Source organism: Eucyclogobius newberryi, unplaced genomic scaffold, assembly GCF_026437365.1.
Source record: "Eucyclogobius newberryi isolate DKJ021-1_F unplaced genomic scaffold, fEucNew1.0.hap1 SCAF_19, whole genome shotgun sequence".
NCBI lineage: Eukaryota > Metazoa > Chordata > Actinopteri > Gobiiformes > Gobiidae > Eucyclogobius > Eucyclogobius newberryi.
This window is the reverse complement of record NW_027315823.1, coordinates 5,921,115-5,938,781: the sequence shown is the minus strand read 5'-3', so window position 1 is coordinate 5,938,781 and position 17,667 is coordinate 5,921,115. Positions and strand designations below refer to the sequence as shown.

Sequence of the window (17,667 nt, the reverse complement as noted above, 5' to 3'; positions counted from 1 at the left end):
AAAAACGCGACGCGCCGGTAAAACGTTCCGAACGCGAGTAACGGATTCCTATGGAAGACAGTGGCACGTGTTGGGGGACCCCGGCACCTCGTCGCTGGGGGGCCTAAAGCGAGTGGCGCGTTCGGAATCGAGGGACAAAAAACGGCGGGTGAGCGGAAGATGCAATCGAGAGAAAGAGCGAGAGAGAGAGAGAGAGAGAGAGAGCGGACTTTGTGAGAGTTTTTTGTTTGTTTTTTGGTTTCAGTAGTGCTAGAAGTTGTTAATTTACGCAGCGAAATGCAATGGAAAAAAAAAAAAAAAAAAACAGAACTATCTTCAACTCTGCCCATGTCACGTTACTGTTACAGCCATCCGATATTTGTTACACCCACATCCGAACGCTTTTTTACATGGGCTTTCACGCCGATTGGTTTAAAAGGGTCTGTTTTATTATGATTATTATTATTAATGTTGATAATAATATTATAGGGGTCAACTCGGGCCAAGGGCTTAAACCTAACATTTATTCCGAACGATTTCCAAACATAAATAATTGTGCTTGTTCAAATGGATAGAAATGACTTGCATGATGGCATGTTTTTGATCAAACGAAGAAAAAAAGTTTTTAAAAAAAAAGAAAAAACTTGCATGAGTTATCATAGTCCACAGACAAGACACTAATACTCGAGATCGGGCAAATTTTTTGAGGAGAGCGTCGAGCGATTTAAGTGTTCAAAGCGGGTCAGTAACACGAAACTATTTCCATTTTTACGTTGTTCACACGTTCCAGATAACTGTATGCTACAATGTTGACTGAAGAATGAGGAGTGAGAATTTTACGCCATTATTTGCTGCTTCGAAAAAGATATAATTGTGTTGTTTTCTTTTTCTGTTCGTTATCGTACGCACCGGTGTAATGTCGATACCATTTTTGCCTTTCGTTGCTTCTAAGGGGCATTTTAGACGGGCTTTTCCAGCAGGCGAACTCCATCCTTCCCGTATGTTTTCTCTCTGATGGTCAACAAAAAGGGCTGCTATGACGCTATATTGAGTTTAACTGTCATTCCGAGAGAGAGAGCGCCTCGGTTCACTTTTACTTTTGACGTGTCGAAGAAGGTCGGAAAAAAAAAATGACGCACCCGGAGAAGCCAAAGAGATCTGCCGTTTCTTTCTGCGGTTTTGGCCCGTTCATGCGCGACACGGAAGGACCCTGGAAATGTATGCAATGCTTGAAAATCACCGCCCCCTTTTTTCTCAGGAGATATTAATAGATAAACTATTAAGAAGCTCTGCAACAAGATGCAAGTGAATGTGAAGAGAGATTTCGTACCGTTTATGTGTTGCGCGTCGCGGCGTTTCGTCGACGTCGCGGCGGCCGAAATCGCCCGGGGGCCGTTTTTTCCCGCTCAGCAAAACAGGGCTAGAGACACCCGAGCGGAGCAGCCACGGCGTCTGCGTTTACCGGAGAGGATAGAGTTGTGTTTTAGCGGATGCGGCGATGGCGGACGAAATCGCACTTGTGGGGAAGTCGCTAGTCGAATCCCCCGATATTTAACGCCGACACGTCTCCCGAGCCTCGAGCGGATCGTTTTTTTATCACGATGTCGTTCCGACCTCAAATTAACCGAAAACCTGAGCTTTTGCACTTCCTGTCATGTGGTGATGTCACTTCCTGCCAGTGTCCCGGTGCGGTAGCTGCATGAGAATCGCCGCGCGGGTGTTAAACGAACCACGTCCGAAACACAAAGCAATTTGTCCTTGTGGAGGAGGGAAAGACATCCAACATTTGAGGCGAATTAAAATAGAAGAATGGACTTTTTAGAGGCTATAAATAATGTAATATATGATTTTGTTTGAACGGCATGAGCGTCTTTTGTAAATACAGATTACTTAAAGCTACAGCTATTATCTAACACTGAATATTAATAACATTAGAATGACTCTGTCACGGCGCGTGGGAGTGCTTTTTTCACTCACTTTTCACTCAAATGGGGAGCACGCTCAAATAATCACGTCACATGGTCTAAGTCATCCGAGCGCACCTGTACAGACACCTCCTTCCGTCGCCGAGGTGACGCTGGACCACAGGATCATGTTTTCTTTGTGGTTGAGTCAGAGATCGGGCCCCCCCGGGCCCCCGGTCCATACACTGCATGGTGTCGTCCTGGCTGCTTGCTCAGATTGTGAAGCCTGCCTTGGCGAGAGGATTGCACTACCAGCATTACACTTTTGTACAGTGCGACGATGTCTTGCCCCTGATTCCCTCGATCAGACACGCGGCCCTGGTCCCGGGACGGGCCTGGTCCACAGGTCCGGCTGGTCCCTCTTTAAAGCTCCCCTCTGGCACATCGCTGCAGTTTAGACTTGTTTTCCATGTGACACACTGAAGAGTCCCTGTCCTGGCGTCTGTTCGTTTGAGGTGCAATATGACTTTCGGCACGTGCCTTTAGCTCCTGTTCTGTCTGAGAGGGTCAAACGTGAAGGTCGAGTGCAGAGTGACGCGTGGACTAACATTGGCGAGAGTGCTCTGCGTCTCCGCGGGTAACGGCTTCATTCATTTGGGTTCTTCTTTTAGCAATAGGTAAATACGGCCAGTTTTGTTGCATGAATGAGAGAAATGACCTGTTCATTTTGCTGTTCACTGGAATGTCCCGGTCGTCCTGGACGCCGCCGCGGTCAGAGAGCGGCCCGGACCTCACCTGAGTCCCGGTCGTCCTGGACGCCGCCGCGGTCAGAGAGCGGCCCGGACCTCACATGAGTCCCGGTCGTCCTGGTCTCGCCGCCGCGGTTAGAGAGCGGCCCGGACCTCACATGAGTCCCGGTCGTCCTGGTCGCCGCCGCGGTCAGAGAGCGGCCCGGACCTCACATGAGTCCCGGTCGTCCTGGTCGCCGCCGCGGTCAGAGAGCGGCCCGGACGTCACATGAGTCCCGGTCGTCCTGGTCGCCGCCGCGGTCAGAGAGCGGCCCGGACCTCACATGAGTCCCGGTCGTCCTGGTCGCCGCCGCGGTCAGAGAGCGGCCCGGACGTCACATGAGTCCCGGTCGTCCTGGTCGCCGCCGCGGTCAGAGAGCGGCCCGGACCTCACATGAGTCCCGGTCGTCCTGGTCGCCGCCGCGGTCAGAGAGCGGCCCGGACTTCACCTGAGTCCCGGTCGTCCTGGTCTCGCCGCCGCGGTCAGAGAGCGGCCCGGACCTCACATGAGTCCCGGTCGTCCTGGTCGCCGCCGCGGTCAGAGAGCGGCCCGGACCTCACCTGAGTCCCGGTCGTCCTGGTCTCGCCGCCGCGGTCAGAGAGCGGCCCGGACCTCACCTGAGTCCCGGTCGTCCTGGTCTCGCCGCCGCGGTCAGAGAGCGGCCCGGACCTCACATGAGTCCCGGTCGTCCTGGTCTCGCCGCCGCGGTCAGAGAGCGGCCCGGACCTCACATGAGTCCCGGTCGTCCTGGTCGCCGCCGCGGTCAGAGAGCGGCCGGACGTTACATGAGTCAGAGGAATGTTTTCATTTGAGCACGAAGCTATTTCCAACAATAAAGCAGCCTTCCAGTTACAGCGCCTCGTGTGGTTCTTGTGCGCCACTTCGTCCACGAGCGCGTGTTTCCGTCGGCGTTTTGCATGTTCTCCCTGTGTCCTGGGCGCGTCTCCGTCCATGTAAGTCTTTTGTTTTTTGTCCCCCTCTTCGTCCTTCTCTGCACAAAACCCACGAACAAAGAGTGTGTCATAAAACACGTGTATTCACATCACGGACGAGGGATTACGCCGACGATTCTTCGCGGTTACATCAGACGCTTTGTTTTTTGGCGCCGCTGTGTCCGAGTCGTTTCTCTTGTGCGTCAATAAAGTTTGTTTGAGTCTGAAAAATGAATGAAAAAGGTGAATAAAAGCCGTGTTGTTTGTGTTGTTCCTGTCTGAACTGGAACCAGCGAAAAAAGAGGTTCCGCTTTATGATCACTGCACCTTCATTTGCATTAACTAAGCATGAACAACGACCCAATTCATCAGGAATGTGTAGTTTATTAAGCATGATTCAGGCTGAGTAACTAGTTCATTATGGTTAAGGTTAAAGGGGCGTATGGCAGGTTTTTATGATTGTCTATTTTTGACTTATTATGGTGTATTTATACCTGTGGTGCATACAAATGATAGTTTTACAACAATCAAGCAGGTATTTGTGGAGAAAATGACAGGAAGTGACATCACACCAGGGACACTTATCCATGTTTATGCAGAATTTACAAAAAATAAACAACTTTTTTGACTCTAAACATAAATCAACAAAATAAAGTCTCATGTATTCTTTTGAGTTTTGGCCCAGTGGTTGCTGGGTAATTTGAAGTGAAATTATAAACCTAAGAAAGTGCTATTCTGTTATGACATTTTTATAATTTTTAGCAAATTCAAACTAGTGTGTTTTAGTTCAGTGAGTCGTCCGGCCTGTAGGAGGCGTGCGACCTGTAGGGGGCGCTTTAATGTTAGCATTAGAGTATTAGTTGAGTAATTACAATGGCTGGATCATGTTTAATAAATAGTTCATTATTGATTCTTTGTCCATGTTTTACTCAGTGTAGTTATCATAAAGTGTTCCCAAAGTGTGGTTCCAGTCCCATGTGGCGCTCCTGTGGACGCCGTGTTTCTGTCCTGCACCAGACTGGACGGGTCAATGTGGGTCAAGCGCAGGTATTTAACATGTCCCACATAGTTGTTTATAAAAGCTTCCTCGTCCCAGTGTTTGGGTGTGTCCTGGTGCAGCCGTGTGTGTGTGTGTGTGTGTGTGTCTGTGTGTGTGTGTGTGTGTGACAGAGAGAGAGGGAGGAAAGAAGAGGATAGATCAAGTCAAAAGGAAGACAGAGGTATAGAGAGGGCGGGGTCAAGAAGGGTGAGAGGGAGAGCGAGATAAAGGCAGGGGAGAGAGAGAGAGAGGGAGAGAACGGCAGGGAGGAGAGAGAGGGAGAGATGGGGAAAGGAGGAGGGAGAGGCTAAAGAACGTGAGAAAAAATAGAAGATAGGGAGGCGAAGGAGGAGAGAGAGGGAGAAAGGCATGTATGAGAGTGAGAGAGAGGGAGAGAGAGAGAGATGGGGTAAAGGAGGTGAGAGAGAAGCAAAAGAACGAGAGAAAAAAAGAGAAGAGAGGGAAACATCAAAAGGAGAGGGAGGCGGAGGAGAGAGAGAGAGAGAGTGGAGAAAGGTGTGTAGGAGAGAGGGATGAGGAGGAGGAGGAGGAGGAGGAGCACTGCAGTGCAGATAGATGAATGCAGCAGCTCGGGCTGAGTCAGCAGCAGCTTCAGACTCTGGAGCCTCAGACTGGAGGACAGCGCCCTCTGCCGCTGGACACAGGAACTGCACGTCACCGCAGCCTCTAGTCGACTAAAGACGTTCTTGGTCGACTAAAAACACGCCCCGCGCGTTGAGTAATCGCCTACAGGGGGCGTGGCGCTGGCGAAAGCAAAACCTATGACGCAGAGAAAGAGCCAAACAAAGTGTCTCAAACCTCCAGGAAATAAACCCTACAAAACAAATAAGACAATAAAAAACAAACAATACTCAGACACGATCTAACTGACCAAACGATGATGAGATAAGATAAGATATTCCTTTATTGTCCCACATGGGGAAATTTCATTGATGCAACGCAGGTAGATACAGAGGTAGATACAGAAGAACAGATCACTTATAGGAAGTCTGAAAATGAAAGTGTTGTGACATTATGAATGTTCCACACTATGACATCACACTCATGTCGCATTTATTATTCACAGTTTTGTCTTTAGTCCGTCCTCCTGTCAAATGCATTTAATTGTAGCTCATTTTAAAACATTTCTGAAAGTATAAGCCTCAAATGCGGCTTTAGCACATCAAAACAGACAAATATTATATAATTTCAAATATTAAACACATTTGTGGTCATATATTACTATTTTCAAACGACATTTTTAAACACTTAATAAAATAAAGTAGTAGTAGTAGTAATAAAAAATGAAATAAGAATTAATATAGTAATAATAATGGAATTTCCCCATGTGGGACAATAAAGGATTATCTTATCTTATCTTATAACGATTTATGGCTGTAACGTCTTGATTTGACTATTATGTATTGAACCTGCTCTCACTGCAGCTCTGGCTCCCCCTAGTGGAGATCACCGTTTAAGACTGGACCTGAGTCACGTGAGGTTTTTTATATTTAGGTCATTAATGTAATAAAACAGAATAGTTTTGTGCTATGAGTAAAGTCATTTCAACTTAGATTATCTTTATTTTAAAATCATATTCGCACATAAATGTAAGTCGATTCAGCGTTCACTTTTATTTATGTCAAATATTTATGTTTTATCACAATATTATATTTGAAAAACCTGGTTAAATTCATACATTTGACATAATTAATTCGTCATTAAGTTATTATGTGATAATATAATTTTGCAGCTTTTCTAACATGGTTTTGTGTCATATAATAATAATAATAATAATAATAATAATAATAATAACGTCTTTTCTCTGGGTCACGTGGTGTGGGCGGAGCCTGTCACACGCACAGCACCGGGACAGCCGCACGGGGGCGCCACCTCTTCACCACGTGGTACACTTTTGTCCCTGTGTTTTTACTCTGGAAATAAAGTGCAAATCAACCCTGTTTTTTTCACATCCAAACTGAGCCTTCGGACTGCAGGGGTCAGGGGTCACGTGTGTCCCTGTTCGGCTCCTGCACAGCCATTCCGGCCCCTGTCCCCGGGCCCTTCTTCACCGGGGCCATTTAAAAACACAGAAAACAGAATAACTGCAGTGTAACATATGATTTTATTTAATATTAATTTCTGATTGATTTACTAAGGGAATTTATCATTTGATTATAGTGTGTTGCACTTATTTTATTTTGGGAACATTTATTCTGTATATTGTTTCAGTACAACCCTTTTTGTTGACGCACAGGAGTCGAGTTGAGAGTTCAGAGCACGTGAAATAAAGGGACGGCTGCTCAAACACTGTCCTGCCGTGTTGGTTTATTTTGGCACAGGAAAATAACAGAAAAACCCACAACAAATATAAACTCAACTGTAACCCGCAATACCCACTGCCTCAGAGACCGGTGAGCCACAAGAAATAAGGGTTACAGACTGGTAGCAGCGGTGTTTTTCTTGCTTGTTTTCGGCTGTGCTAATTTGCCAAGGCAGTCAGCTAGCTTCGGCGGTGGCTCACTTGTTCGGGAATATACAAGATTACCATCACTGGTTATTTTTGTGAAGACCCAGAGTTCCACCTGCTTGTTTTAGCTGGACAGTTTTTCAGTATGTCGCAGCAACAGCCAGATGACGGCGTTGAGGACAACAACGCACATGTTAATGGCGATGCTGGTTTGGCGGGAGACTCTCCAAAGACTGTAATTCATTACCGCGTGGATTTGCCGCCATGTTTCCACGGCGATGGTAAGGACAAGGAAAGTTTTGCTCTATGGAAAACCAGATTGGAGCTAGCAGTTAAAGCCTGCGCTGATGGACAGAAGCTGGATATAGCCACAATACTTCCCACTCGCCTTAGTGGAGATGCGTTAGCATATTGGCTATCTTTGTCACCAGCTGTGAAACAGGACTATGACCAATGTACAGCTAAGCTTAATGACGTTTTTGGCAGAAAGGAATTTTTGCTTCATTTTCAAACTTTTGTTAATGCAAGACAACGCCTGTCCAAAGAACCGTTGGAAGTTTATGCTGCTGAAGTTACAAGGTTAGTGCTGGAAGCTTTTCCGAACTACGGAGAGCCAGCCATTACCATGGAACGCTTTAAAAGATTTATTGCTGGATTAGACCCCATTCTCCAATCGAAATGTCACGAGCATGGCGCAGCGACGTTAGAAGATGCGCTGGCGATTGCATGTAAATGGGAACGTGCTCAGGAGGCTTTAAGACTCCTTCCACCATCATTCCCAGTGACGAACACACCATATGCAACAACACTTGCAACCAGAGAAGAGCCGCTGTCTGCTATGGTTTCCACCAAAAATGAAAAGAACCAGGCAGATTGCTCCAACGAACTGCTTGATGCTATTAAGCAACTTTCCAGAGATTTTCAAACTCTGAAGACGCATGTTAAACAGGGACATGATGTGAACCACCGTGATGTTCCTGACCACTTCCGAGGTGACCGTAGCAGGGAGAGGTATCGGCGCACCCCAGCCGTGTCTCCTATCCGGGACGCCCGCTCCTCTACACCAACCTATCACCGGCCCAGCAGTGGATCCTACAGCGACTACGGGTTCTCCAGGCGCTCACCGGACCCTCACAACCGTCGGCGCTCACCAGACCATCACAACCGCTGGCGCTCACCGGACCCTCACAACCGTCGGCGCTCACCAGACCATCACAACCGCTGGCGCTCACCAGATCACCTCGACCGTCGGCAGTCTTCGGGACCTGCACCTACTCCTCGTCACCAGGACCATCAATCCAGCTACGTGAGGCACTCTAGACCCCGCAGCCCAGAGGGATGGCATCCTTCCCATCACCATGGTGATAAGTCCTCCACTTACCATGACTATGACTCTACTTCTGGTGCAGGTAGACACAGATCCCCCTCAGCACGCTCAGGCAGGGATAAATATGACAGAAACCACCATGTGACCTTTAGTGACGATCACTACAGTCAGGGAAACGAGTGACAGTAGACACCGAGGGCCAAGTGTCTGCTTCTAGTGATCAGGCCCACCTTCTATCAATAGGACAAACCAAACGTAAGACATTCACACGTAATGTATTGGCCATTATTGAAAATGTTGCTACCAAAGTATACATAGATTCTGGTTCAGACATCTCACTGATTAGTGAAGCATTTAGAATGTCAATTCCCTCTCTGAGAACAAAACCTTTACAGCGACCTCAAGTTGTCCCTAGAGCTGTGACTGGTGACTACTTGGACAATCTCGGCACCCTCACAGTAAACATGAGGTTAGGCAGTGAGATGTTCTCTCACACTGTCCAAGTAGTCAGGAATGTCACACAGCCTTTTATATTAGGCTGGGACTTTCTTTTTGCGCATTTTGCAATCATTGATTTAAAGGAAGGCATGCTCACAGTGGGTAATTGAGCCAAAGTTCCTCTTTTGTCCGCTGCAGAGACTGCCCCTTTGAGTTGCAATGCCATTACTGTGACACCACTTCTTGTGCCTGCAATGTCACAAATGACTGTTCTGGCAAAAGTCCAACCCACTATCGGTGTATCCGACTTTAACACGACCTACGTAGGTGTTATTGAACCAGAACTAACTATTTACCAGGGCTTACTGGCTGCACGCACAGTTGCTCCAGTTCAGGCTGGTTTGACTTATGTTAGAGTCATGAATCCAACTACCTCTGACTTACAGGTGCCCAGTGACACTAAACTAGGTGATTTTTATCCTATAGGCCAAGATAGTGATGACGATTACTGCATTGTTGAGGGAAATGTAGATGCAGTCACTACCCAGATTGACACCACTGAGCAGTTACTGCCAGATGTTAACATTGATGACTCTGCTCTTACTGCTGACCAGAAACAACAGCTCCAGGCTTTACTTATGTCTTATTGTGACGTGTTCAGTGCCCATGACCAGGACTATGGACGGACTGACCTGGTTAAACATAGCATCAGGACCGGTGACAACCCTCCTATCAAGCAGCGAGCGTACCGGGCTTCCCCTAACATCAGAGCTGAAATTGACAGACAGGTCCAGCAGCTCATCAAACAGGACATTATTGAGGAAAGCTACAGCCCTTGGTCCTCCCCAGTTGTTTTGGTACGGAAAAAGGACGGTACTTACAGATTTTGTATAGATTACAGAAAACTCAATGCAGTCACTATCAAAGACTCTTATCCCCTTCCTCGTCCAGCAGAGGCGCTTGATAGCTTGTCAGGTTCCTGTTGGTTTAGCACCATGGACCTCTCAAGTGGATATTGGCAGGTTGAACTTGAGTCACAAGACAGAGAGAAAACGGCATTTAACAGTGGGACTGGTCTTTTCCAGTTTAAGGTTATGCCGATGGGACTGACAAATGCTCCCCCGACATTCCAACGACTGATGGAACTAGTCCTTCATGGTTTGCATTGGAAGGAGTGCTTAATCTATTTAGATGATGTACTTGTCTTTAGCCAAACATTCACTGACCACCTTAAGAGCCTAGGTGAAGTTTTTGACCGGTTCAGATCAGCTGGTCTTAAATTGAAAGCAAAGAAATGTCACTTTGCCCAGACAGAAGTGACATTTCTGGGTCATGTTGTCTCCAGCCAAGGACTTCAGCCCGACGAGAAGAACCTGGAAAAGGTGCGCAAGTGGCCAACGCCCAGGACGGCTACAGAAGTTAGGGCTTTTGTCGGACTATGCTCCTACTACCGTAGGTTTGTTAGGAGCTTCTCTGTCACTGCTGCCCCACTGCACTCGCTTACTCACAAAGGTACTATTTTTAGATGGACAGTTGAGTGTGAGGAGGCATTTCAGTCACTTAAGAATGCTCTTACTAAACCACCGGTTGTGGCACATCCTGTATTTTCTCAACCTTTCTTGCTGTACACTGATGCATCACTAGAGGGCATCGGGTCAGTGTTAGCCCAGAGACAGGACCGTAAAGAACATGTTATTGCCTATGCAAGCCACACCTTGAGTCACTCAGAAAGGAAATGGTCTACTTTTGATCGTGAACTGTTTGCAATTGTCTGGTCTGTGAGACATTTTAAACATTTTCTTTCTGGCAGTTCCTTTGTTGTGATCACAGACCATAAGCCTCTGCTGAGCCTAAAGAAAACTGCCGTTGACAATGATCCTACAGGCAGACGTAGCCGATGGATACTTGAGTTGGACGTTTATGACTATTCTATCATGCACCGGCAAGGTAAACAGCACGCATATGCTGATGCTTTGTCCAGACACCCCAGTACAGAAAGACTTGACCAAGCGGAGCAGTGTGTTACTGTGGCTGTCACTGACACAACCACCGCGGTGGCTGCCACAGACACCAACACTAACAACATTACTCAGGACATTGGCGACACATTATCTATTGACTCTGAACAATTGAAACAACAACAACAGAGTGATGAATGTCTCAGTACAGTTATTTCATGGGTGAATGATAGTACGTGTAGGCCCCCTATTGGTAGGCTGAGGTACTCCTCCCCTTTGTTGAGAAAACTATGGCATGAGTTTCCTAACCTTACTATGAGACAAGGGATTCTTTGCAGAAAGTCAAAACGAAGTCCTCACTCATCTGTAAACTTTCAAGTGGTTTTACCAAAAGTACTTCTCCCCAAAGCCTTGTCAGCTTCACATGGTAATCAGTTAAGTGGACATTTGAACGCAGAACGCACACTACAGAGAGCTAGGCGTATCTGTTATTGGCCTTTTATGACACGTGATGTGCATGCTTTTTGTTCTCAGTGCCTCCCTTGTCAAAAACGAGGTTCTCCAGTACCACATGAACGCGCCCCACTGCAGTCTATTCAGGCTGACAGACCTTTTCAAAAAGTAGCTGCTGATATCACTGAACTACCTATTACATCTCAGGGCAATAGGTATGTTTTGGTTGTCACAGACTATTTTACACGTTATGCAAATCTATTTCCACTGAAAGACCAACGTGCCGTTACGGTAGCAAAATACATTTTTGAGGACTATGTCAGACAACACGGGTTGCCCGAGTCTATTCACACAGATCAGGGTAGACAGTTTGAATCTGACCTTGTGAAACACTTGTGCAGGTTACTGGGGATAACCAAAACACGCACCACCCCGTACCACGGCCAGTCGGATGGCATGGTGGAGAGACTGAACAGGACTCTGAAGGACCAACTTTCTAAGTACATTGCTCAAACTGGGGGTGAGTGGGACCAGTTTCTCCCACAAGTGGAACTCGCATACAACTCCAGTGTACATTCTAGCACAGGGTTTTCCCCATTCTTTCTTGTGCACGGCAGGGAACCAAACTTGCCACTGGACGTTATCTTGAACTGTAGTCCCTCTGTGACCTCACCTACACCAGGTACGCCTGCAGCTTATGCCTCTTACCTGACGTCACGTTTGACACACGCGTTTGTGGATACGACTCACAATTCCACACTCAGTAAGTTGCGTCAAAAATTCCACTATGACAAGAAAGTTGTGTTTCATCCGCATAAGCCGGGGGACCTTGTTCTTCTTGATGACCCTGCTAACAAAATGAATAAACTGGCTCCCAGGTGGAAAGGACCATTTGTCATTTTGAAACATGTGACACAAGTCGGTCGTCCAGGTGTGACTTATGAGGTAACGGATCCTAAGAAAGCACATTCACGGACATGGATTGTACACCACAATAGACTCAAAGCATTCAAAGGAGCTTTGCAGCCTGTTGAGAATATGGACAGGACATTTTCATCCGGACTGACAATTACACCCTCAGTAGCTCCTCACCTTACAGCTTTGTCTGGGGCTCTACCTTTTCTACCTCCTACTTCACCACATGTGCCTGCTCGGTGTAGGCAGCCTGAAGTTGCACCTGCAGGAGAGGCTACTCCAGGTGCTCCGCTTTCTCCTTGTTCTTCTATTCCCTCTGTTTCTCCTCCATTCTCCCCTGTTTCCCAGCCCAGTGTGTCCCCTCCATCCTCTCCCATGGCACGCCCTGTTGTGTCCCGTTCTGGTCGCAGGGTTTGCAAGCCAAATAGATACAGGGACTTTGTCACTTGATATGTTACTCCCTGATGTTTCTAGTGCTGTATGTGTGCGGCCTAATTTTACACATATTGTACTGTTCGTATTGTGTTTTGTTGATTATTCTACTGTGTGCTCAAGGTTATGAGTGTCCTATTTGAAATGGGGACATTTCATTTTGTGGCAGGGGAAGACTGTAACATATGATTTTATTTAATATTAATTTCTGATTGATTTACTAAGGGAATTTATCATTTGATTATAGTGTGTTGCACTTATTTTATTTTGGGAACATTTATTCTGTATATTGTTTCAGTACAACCCTTTTTGTTGACGCACAGGAGTCGAGTTGAGAGTTCAGAGCACGTGAAATAAAGGGACGGCTGCTCAAACACTGTCCTGCCGTGTTGGTTTATTTTGGCACAGGAAAATAACAGAAAAACCCACAACAAATATAAACTCAACTGTAACCCGCAATACCCACTGCCTCAGAGACCGGTGAGCCACAAGAAATAAGGGTTACAGCAGTAAAAACTCACATGTTCTGTTCCACGGTCCAATCAGAGCGTTGCATTCTTGACTAGTTAGAATCACTTTGACATTATTTCATGACAGGAGTTAAAGCGCCCCCTGCAGGTCGCACGCCCCCTGCAGGTCGCACGCTCGCTTAGCTTAAAATTATAAAAAAAAGTCATCCCAGAAAAGCAAATTTTTTAGATTTATAATTTCACTTCCTGTTTGCAATTGATGACATCACACTAGGAAATTACCCAGCAAACACTGGGCCAAAACTCATCTAATGTCACCATTATTTTAATTTGACGAATAAAAATACATGAAAGCGACTTTATTTTGTTGAATTAATGTTTAGAGTCAAAAAAGTTGTTTCTTGTGTAAATCCTGCGTAAACTTTGACTGGAATGAGTGTCCCTGGTGTGATGTCACTTCCTGTCATTTTCTACAGATTTTTCAACGTTTTCTCCGCAAATACCTGCTCGATTGGTGTAAAACTATAATGTATATGTACGACAGGTATAAACACACCAAATAAAGTCAAAATGTGAAAAATTTTTACTCTTTAAAGACAAGAGAAGGAGAAACTGCACATGCCTCGCTGTAAGAGCTGCGTTTTTTATGTTTTTTTCTCATTTATAGTACGTCTCGAAGCTTAGTTTTACCACCGTGTGTAATTCTTAAAAGTTTGGAAAAGTAACTGTAGTCTAAAAAACACCAAATTCAGTTACTTCTCAACACGGATGACACACAGCGCCCCCTGTCTTCATGTGGCGGGACCAAACTGTCTTAAAATGACACTTTGGAGCACAAATATTCAAAGGCTGAGACTCTGGAGTTTCGGCCTCTGATTTACTCTTTTTCTGAGCGTTTACCGGCGTTTATGAATGAAAAAACGTCACACTTTTACCACAGTTTGAGGCGGACGCTCAGATTTTAAGCATCTCTCCTGAAAACATCTGACGGGTAAAGCTGATTATCTTCTCACTCTCATAGTATTGATATCAAACCGTTGGAAGACGCAGCAATCGACTAAATACGTTGCGTCTGACAAAAAATATACTGTTTTTTAAAATTAAAATGCTGAAAAACACAAATTTCATTCACGATTTAGCCTCGATTTCGTTTCCGTTCACGTTTAATCTCGACAGCGTTCGTCTCGTCGCGACTATAACAGATTTTCAATAATGTGGATGGTTTTCTGAAATAAACCGACACAAACAAACCTTTTAACACGAAGACGGCGACAATATGGAACCAAAACGTCCAAAACACACACGGATTGTACATTTTCTCCTCGTAGAAGCGTTCTGACGTCACGTTTAAACCTTTATTTGGTTAGAAATGTATTCAAAAAGTCTCAAACATTAACTATAACCATGAAAACAGCACTGAAATATTGCAGTAAAACCGTCGATCTTGCAGCTCTTCACGGTCTCAAACGTCGTTATAATTAACTCCTTAAAACCCACAACGCCGTAAATGAAACACTCTGAAAAGACAAATAAAAAGGAGATAAAATCAGGTGAAAAGAAGACTCGGAGGCAGACGTTGGTTGGATATCTTCATTTTTTCATGACAACAACAGTCTTTGTGGTGAGGTAGGCTAAATACGTCAAAGAACTCGGGGAGAAAAACGACAAAAGAACAAACATTCGATCCAGAAACCGGCGACCGCGAAGGTCGAAGGTCAAACGCCGCGGCAACGATGGAAGCGTCCGATCCCGAGCACGATCTTCACAATCTGCGTCCGGCGTTTTGAGGAAGAGCTTTTCGAAACTGGCTAAGCGCTGGATTTCACCGTTTGGGGCCAATTATTTCCATTTCCACTCCGTTCGTGGGTGTTTTTGTGAGTAAAAGGTGAGAAAAACTCGCCGGCCGCTTTATTAGGTACGGCAGGAACTACGTGCGGTGTTTTTCATCTGGGTTTGGACCTGACTTTTGAGGTTTAGGGCCTCAAAAGTTGTCAAAAATCAGACCTTAATCGAGGATGAAACTAGCGTCGACTCTAGAAACGACTTTGAACCGGGATCGGAGCTGAAACGTCACGGAAACGAGACGAAACGTGACTTTTTTTGAGCTTTAACGGAACGGGATTAAGACCGACGTCATGTTTTGTGATGAAAATGTCTAAACGTTTTGTATTTTTTTGTTTAAATTGTGGCGTCGAGCTTCGAGTCTGTTCTTTAGCATCGAAAATGGGATTTGAAATGTTAATATTCTGACAAAACTAGTCCCAGTTTGGTTTGTTAAAGCTCGTGGATCGGGACATTAAAAGCGCCAAGATTATTCCGTTAAAATCGGTTAATATTCAGGTCACAATGTAATAAAAAGAGTAAGAGCCAAAAAATAATAATCGTGACAATTTTCGAAGCAAAATTAAGCATTTTTTGTTCAAATTTTCAGCACAAAAATAGATAAATGCCTTAAATTTGGCTGTTTTTGTCACATTTCACTTGATTTTGTCGTTCAGAGGTTTGTCACATCCTCTGTCTGAAAAAACATGCAAAACGACATCGAACACACATTTTTAACTTGTGTCGTCCTGATAAAACGGGCCGTCAAGTGTGTGATTCTCACCGTGGGACATTATTTTGATGAAACTGAACCGAACGCGTCTGAAGATCGTGCTGCTCCAAAAATACTGACAACACATTGAAAACGATATATATATTTAAGACATTTGTTCGTTGTTTGATATGTTCTTGGAGTGCTTCAGGACACGTTTCCTCCCCCGCTCTTAAACTCTAGACTAACAAGTAATATCATATCATTCATTTCGCCGACAAAAAACAGCAAAAACCTAAAAGAGAATTACATCTATACATGAAGAAAATGGGGTTTGTTTATCTAAAAACCGCACGGAGAAACAATATGGCATGAATTATCCATAAAAAAACAAATATTTGTGATACATTCAACGTTTTCAGGCCGTGGTTCGTTTCCCCGCAGAGAAAAGCAGCGCGAGGCGTTTGTGTTTGTGTAAAACGGCTCTCAAGAGCGGCCCGGGGCCCCGGCTGGGGTCCTGAAGGAGTTCTGAAGGAGTCCCAGTGGTGTCCAAGTTTAGACCTGGTTTAGTCCTGGTTTAGCCCTGGTTTAGCCCTGGTTTGGCCCTGGTTTAGTCCTGGTTTAGCCCTGGTACACCCCTGGTGTGCATATAAAGTCTACTTTTCATCATAAAAGGCCTTGTGAATTTCCCTGAAGACTTTAGTGTTTGATTCCTCTTCATCGTCGGCCCTAAAGCTCCTCCCCCGACACAAAGCTCCTCCCCCGACACAAAGCTCCTCCCCCGACACAAAGCTCCTCCCCCGACACAAAGCTCCTCCCCTGACACAAAGCTCCTCCCCCGACACAAAGCTCCTCCCCCGACACAAAGCTCCTCCCCTGACACAAAGCTCCTCCCCCGACACAAAGCTCCTCCCCTGACACAAAGCTCCTCCCCTGACACAAAGCTCCTCCCCCGACACAAAGCTCCTCCCCTGACACAAAGCTCCTCCCCTGACACAAAGCTCCTCCCCTGACACAAAGCTCCTCCCCTGACACAAAGCTCCTCCCCTGACACAAAGCTCCTCCCCCGTGACATACATTCGATTTTTTCTTTTTTTTCTTTTTCATTCTGAGGTAACAAAATTCTTCCTGAGTATTCATTAAAACAACAACAAATCAACCTTTTTCAGAGGGAAAATCAATGCATATAATTATAACACAAACAAGCGTCAAACGGCGGCGACTTTGAATCGTACATTTGGAGACGTCGTCAATGAGTGGTTCTCAAACGGCGGGTCGCTCCCAAAAAACGATTTATTACAGTTCCAACGGTTTAAACATGAAGAAAATGTGACACGTTCAAACCGGTTGAGAACCATCGCTCGGAAAAGGGTCTATACTTCTTCTTTTTGTTCTTTATATGAATTGTAAATATTGATTAAAGGTGCACTATGTAACTTTCCTGTTCCGTCAAGCGTTTATTTCATTTTTGGCATTTTTGCTGCTTAAAAATACTTTTATTATTCTTTCCGCAAGTCGGCTCGGATCTTCACAAATCCGACCCGGGCCTTTGCGATGAATATGTTTAACGCCGTTCCATGGAACGTAACCGCGGAGACCGTCGGGTTAGCACGTTAGCGACGTTAGCGACGAAAAAAGCTACGCAGTTCACCTTCGAGCGCGAATCGACCTCGACCGAAAGCTCAACCCGTAAAAATGACCCAAAATAAACGACAAAAACACATAAAATCGAGCGATTTGGCGGCGAATCGACGCCTGAGAGAAAAGAACCGCTCGACAAACAGAAACATGAGGTAGAACCGTAGAAACGCAAACGTCTGTAAAGGTTTTCGGGGCCAAACCGGGCCCCTGACATCGGCGCTGAGGTAAAGTGGTGATTGTGCTAAAGTCGTCCCTCCTTTAGTTATTGCTTTCTATACATTTTACTTTTTGGTCAGAAGTGATGATTTCGCGGCGCAATCGAGCGCGTCTCGGGCGGGGCCGAGCCGGAGGACAGGGCCGAGCTGGAGGACAGGGCCGAGCCGGAGG

The 17,667-nt window shown here is 45.8% G+C and overlaps 1 long non-coding RNA gene across 1 annotated transcript; it reads left to right on the top strand.

Moving 5' to 3' along the window:
* Positions 1–17: 17 nt before the first annotated feature.
* On the top strand, positions 18–3,524 carry LOC140365221 (uncharacterized). Its single transcript, XR_011927817.1, has 2 exons — positions 18–2,627; positions 3,409–3,524. It is a non-coding gene; the product is annotated as an uncharacterized lncRNA (long non-coding RNA).
* Positions 3,525–17,667: the final 14,143 nt, after the last annotated feature.